We start from the raw sequence: 6397 nt of genomic DNA, 5'->3' as shown, positions 1-6397 counted from the left end.
AAGGAGACCCCAGGTTCCTAATTGTTGGACTTGTCAATGTGAAGTGGGTCAGGTTCGGTTATACTCGACCCAGCCCAATCTTAAAATGCATAAATGCTTGACTAAAATTATGGGTTTACAAAAGAATAGTAAGTTTCCATGCAACTAATTAGGTAAATGGTACTAATTAACAAATAACAAGTTCTTGGGTAACTAACTAGGTAAATAATAATAGTTATTCAACTTACCATGTAATAGTTAATTTTAAAAAAAATTATATTATTAAAAAATAATAAATAACTTAGGCCCATCAGACCAAGCCTGGCCCATGTATGTAACGGATTGGGTTTTGGCACAAGCTTAAAATCATGACCCAAAACCTGCCTATGGCAGGCTGGGTCAGCTTGGCCCATAGGGTTGGGAGGCAGTTGCCCACCCCTACGTCTAGGGGTGGCAATCGTGTCGGGTTGGCAGGTCGACCCGACAGGTCAGCATACCTCAACCCGACCCGTTTCTTAAACGGGTTGGCTGTGGCAAACACGAACCCGGACCGTTTAATAAACGGGTAACTCGACACGACACGCCAACTCATTTAATAAATGGGTTGGGTCGGGTAAATGGGTTCTCATGTTCACGGATCAGGTTGGCGGGACGATGGGTTGGCGGGTTGGCAGACGGGTTGGCGGGTTGACGGGTTGACCCGCCCGCCTAACCCGTTTATTAAACTGGTCAGTCGGGTTGGCGGGTTGGCATACCCCGAACCCGAACCCGAACCGTTTAATAAACGGGTTAGGCGGGTCGACCCGTTTATTAAACGGGTTGGCTTAAGCCCAACCCGAACCCGCCTAAGAGGCGGGTTGGCTGGTCGTGTCAGGTTTTGCCACCCCTACCTACGTCTGATAGGTGAAAAAGAGAATTTAAGAATTAACCAAGACTACAAATATCATGTCTTAAATTAGTACAAAAAATATTACCATTTTAACCCTTATTATTGGGACGGTATAGGTCTCATATGGCAACCCGAGTCCAGGGATTAGGGTACTTATGAATTAGATCAGTTTTTTAACATTGAAATATTTCTCCCATGATTTTGGCATTTATGTTTTTTGATTTATTCTTAAAATATACTGATCTTTAGATGACCATCATACCCATCCTGTGACAAAATGGTTCATGGTAGGGGCGACCTGTGAATGCCACCAAAAGTTGATTGGACTTCACAAGTTTGAAACCCATGGCTGGAGTCCCTTGCCGCAAGGTCGAAGCTGAGTTTACTTGCTGGTGGGTCGGGAGACCTTAAGTGGTTTACCAACCGGACACCAGCCAAGGTGTGGTCCCTGACTGGAGGTTTTCTTTTGGATTATCCAAAAAAAAAATTGAGGAAAAGAGAGAGAAAAAAAAAATGCCAAGTGAAACATAGTACTTGAGATTTTGCGATAAATTTAATGCCAAATTCTTCAGTGGTGATTTGATTAACCATAATAAGTTTCAGGTGTAATTACGATTTTTTCTCGGATGCATGTGCATTTTTAATAAAACATAGTTGTGAATTTGAAAAATTCACCCGAACAAATTAAAGTGGAGATAGAAGTTTTCAACGAAGGCAGGTTTGGAATTGGGAGGCTAGCTGAAGCTGCATGCTAGGTCACAGGGGCTGGAGGGTAGGTCTAGGTACGGGAATGTGTAAAATTACATTTTTGTTCATAATCTTTACCTGTTATTACGAGGATTTTTAATGGATCCAAACCAAGACCTTGAGCTAAGTCTCATGGTCCAACTTTGCCCGAAGGTTGAGCCATGAGCTCACCATGCCTTTGGACCTTTGGTTATTGGGATCCAAGCCGGTGGGTCTTGAAGTTCGATCGAACCTACGATTCTTGACCTCGGCTTGTTTTAGTTAAGTCTTGCAGCCTGGCATCGAACTCTCGACCTTCTTCAACTCGACAGCTTTAAGCCAACCCCTTATAGGCACGGATCAAATCTAAGCCTAGGTGGCCTTGGAGCTAAGCAAAATGTCCATAAGCAACCACTGAGGTGGTATTCCATGTGGTAAGCGGCGTCTTGTGTTAACATGAAGACTAGGATCGAATCCCTCTGCCACATGGGGCAGCTGTTGTTCTGGTAGGGGTTCGCCTAACCCCAGTTTGCTTTAAGAAAAAAGAAGTCAAAAAGCAACTCGATTGCTTGTGGTGCACTCATGGGCTCACAAAGTCTTGCGAGTTAGCTCACTGGGTTACACCACTTGTAACTCAAGGGACCTACTTATCAAGCCTACATAAGTCAAACCTCATCTGGGACAGAACGAACCTTAGCCCAAGACCATGTCTGAGGGTTAGGGCCCGTTGTCTACCACATCTTTATAAGGCTGTGGGCGTAGAGGGACAATTGTTATTGCAAATCATTTCATTCGTAAAAATAGAAAGTTCAAGGATATATTTGTCAAAGTTCATAATAGTGGGAGGCCGTCTTTAGGATAATTTTCTCCTTGATTTTGATCAAAATATTCATTTCCATTTTATAGCAAAATTAAATGAAGTATCTCAAATTTTCCAGGTGATCATATCTTTAGTAAAATGACCATAACACCCTTCTTAAAGACGATTACAAAAGTCAAAGCTCTGGGTTCTCTGGTAGTCGTCATGAAGATTTCTTTACTTCAAGAAGGGTATTTTAATCATTAAATGATATTAGGGCTTGTGCGTGTGAAAGCATTTCAAAAAGTGAGGGTGGTTTTATAATTTTAAAGAAATTGCTTTTAGCATAGAAATCTTTCAAAACAAGCCATGTATTTTCCATAATTATTGATATGCCATACCGACTATGGAGATTCTCCATCATGCCGAAAATACCCTCAATTAGACTCGTAAGGGATCAACATGTACGCCCCCACAGCTGCAAGTTAGGTAACTCATGGTAAAGGGTAATGCCCTAGCTTTCACAAATCACAAAACAATCATTCAGTTTTCTTTGTCTTCTAAAATTACACATAAAAATAGGTCTGGTTACAAATTGCATATGGTTAGTGAACGTGCTTGCATCGGCACACTATAGTCGCAGACACTTTGATCTTTCACTTCGTGTTTGGATACGGGAAGTAGCCAGGAGATGACCAAGTTGAGGGCCTGGAGGCCAACACCATAAAATTAGACGAAAAGAAGATTAGAGTCAGATTCTTTTGGAAAAAAGATTAGGGTAAGAATGTAATTTAGTGTAGGGCAATAGAGACGTATGGGTGTAGGGGTGGGCAACGGGCTGGCCCAGCCCGCTAATGGACCTAGCCATTGACCAGGCCGGCCCATTGGGAAACCCCAAGCCCATGGCCAGCCCGTTAGGCCTGTAAGCCTAATCAGGCCAAGTCGGGCTATATATAAGGAATGTAGTAGTAGTGGACGGTTTACAACTGCCAAACCGTCGGACAAACGAGAGCAGCGTGATTGCAATCATTGAGGAAGACACCTTTTAGCGGCGATAGATGTCTCAATAGAAAAATGACCTTTAGCAGCAGTCGAGACCACCGCTGTTAAAGGGCTTTTCCCTTAAAATTAAGGCACGTGCAAACTCATTCATTGTTACTCCCATCCCTATATATACAATCATAATATATAATATATTATATATGTATATATATTATTTATTTATGTACATAAATAAATAATATATGTACATACCAGGCCGCTCAGCGGCCTGCTTCGGGCCGAGTCGAGGCCGAACTTAAGAGTCCAAACTCAGCCCATTGCCCACCTCTAAACGGGTGATATGCTAACAACGGTTAGACTACCATTATTATTATATTTGAGTTGGTAGAATTAGAACTTACTTTTCAACCAATAAATAGGTGTTGTTTGTGAAGATAGATCAGATAAATGTAGACCCAGATCCAGACCCAATTGAACCATATCCTCATCATATTGGTCCTCAAGCTAAGTTGGATCATCCACACGTTGAGCTGAATCTTGAAGTACTTACTCATAAAGACTCTTCATTTTATGAAGGACTCTTTGTCTAAGAAGAAGTCTTGTAATGAGTGTAATGTCAAGTATTTTTTTATGATTTTTTAAAATTGAAAAAATATAAATTTTAAATTATATATATTTAAATTGATAAAATCATGGGAAAATATTCAAAATAAAGGTAACGTCAGCAGGGCCTGAGCATGTCACAGAGTCCATTGACTTTACCTAAATGAGTTAATTATAAGTTGTGAAATTTTTAGTTTTTAACCTTTAAATTCAAGCAAAAATCAAGTTAAATTCAGGCAAAATTCTAGTATGGCCACCATTAGATCTGTCTCGAGATATAGAACGTGTTGGAGTCCTGTTTTTCAGAAATCAGATTACGGTTGGCCCCAAAAATGCATTTTTAAAAAATAACTAACCTCTATTTTTTATATTTTTCTGGATTGGATATGATTGGATCCGCTGTATTTGATCGAAGTTAATATGGATCTGAACCCAATTTAGGATTCATATTGACTAGGATCTAGTCTAGGTTGGATCCATGTAGATTTGGATATGGATATGGATATGGATTTTGAGCTTGAATTCATATTTGGATCCAATATCCATCCATAGCCATTTTAAAACTTTTAAATCAACTTTTAAATTAGAGCTAAGACGAGGTAGAGTTCTACCCCATAGAGCTTTCCAAAGGGGGGTGACACCCTTTGGAATATTCTATTGAATATTAAATTAAATAATAAAAATCAATAAAATAATTAAAATAAATTATTATTTAAAATACATAGAAGATATGATAGAGTAGAGTTCTACATGTAGTAGAACTCTAACCAACTAAGGTAATCATCTAGAGGGGACGTCACCCCCTTATAGATTAAAACACTTAATATATAAAAAGGTTGGATAGAAGTCTCTCTCTAGAATTCGTGTTCCATAGAGCGAGTGTGATAGAGAGAGAGAAAGACAGCTGAGAAAAAATCAAGAAAGGGAAAATCGTATGAGGCTTAGAGAAGAAAAAGAAAGAGAAAAAAATAAAAGAAAGAAGAAGGAGAATAAAATACTTTTTTTCAAAGCATCATTTGGTTTTTCTTAGCTTTCTCGATGTTCGAATCAAGGTACGGGTTTCTCTATAATTTTGTACGAAAAAGAAGAAGTATAAATCTATTTGGGCTTGGATTTAGGGGGGGAAAGAAAATTTTGATTTGTTTTAAAGCTATATATATATTATATAGGTGTAGTTAATATTTTTTTGTATGATTTGTCGATTTCCCCTATTCATATATGCTAAAAGTATGCATATAGATTTTTAAACCATACATCTAGATTCATATTGTCTATTTTCTCATGCTCACACGAATGTCAATATATATATATATTCAGGTGTGACTAGTTTTCTTGTTTACGCAAACCTAAATATCTATGCATATACATATATATTTTAGCTTGGTCAATTTCTATAAATATGAATATATGCATGTGTTTTAGACTTAATGAGTTTCGCAAGCATCCAAATATAATTTTTTTCTTATTTCAGACCTATCGAGTTTGACAAGCATGCATTTAAATATTTTTTTTTTCCAGATTGGTCATGTTTCATATACATGCATATGAATATGGTTTTGATCCAGATTAATCGAGTGCATGCTTATGCATCTAAATATATTCTTTGTATTCAGATTTGTCAAGTTTTGTATGCATGCGGTTGAATATATTTTTACTCAGGTTTGCCAAGTTGCATAAACATGTATCTACATATTCTGTTTTAATTCAGATCTGCCAAGTTACATGCATATACTTGGTTCAGATCTGCCGAGTTATATGTGTATATTGATTTGATTAAGATCTGTCGAGTTTCATGGTTATGCATCAGAACATATTGTTTTGATTCAGATTTGTCTAATTATATGTTTATGCATTGAATTATTTTGTTTTGATTCAGATCTTTCGAGTTCCATGCTTATGCATCGGAACATATTGTTTTGATTCAAATCTGTTTAGCTACATATTTATGTATTGAATTATTTTGTCTTGATTCAGATTTGGCCGAGTTATATGTTCATGCATATGTATATTTTGTTTTGATTCAAAATTATCAAGTTATATGCTCATGTACCTAAATATAATTACATGTTATACATGTTATACACATAACTCTTTTTGGCCTGGCCAAACCATGTACATGATTTTAATCATATACATGGATCAACCAATATGTTGTCCATGTGGTACAGGTCTGGCCGACCCATGTACATGGATCAACCAGCATATTGAATATGGATTTATTTCAGGTTCAACCGACCTATGTACATTATTATGATCATGTACATGGATCAACGAGCATATTGTTAATATGTATTTTTCAACTTAGCCGACCTATATACATGATTTTGATTATGTACATGATCAACCCCAACTATTGTCCCGAATAAGACCAGTTGTGTATGCTTTTGTGATGGCAGTTG

The sequence above is a fragment of the Nuphar pumila genome, chromosome 13 (genome assembly GCF_984573655.1).
Source record: "Nuphar pumila chromosome 13, dmNupPumi1.hap1.1, whole genome shotgun sequence".
Classification (NCBI taxonomy): Eukaryota; Viridiplantae; Streptophyta; class Magnoliopsida; order Nymphaeales; family Nymphaeaceae; genus Nuphar; species Nuphar pumila.
The sequence above is the reverse complement of the archived record's forward strand: the minus strand, read 5'-3'. Positions refer to the sequence as shown.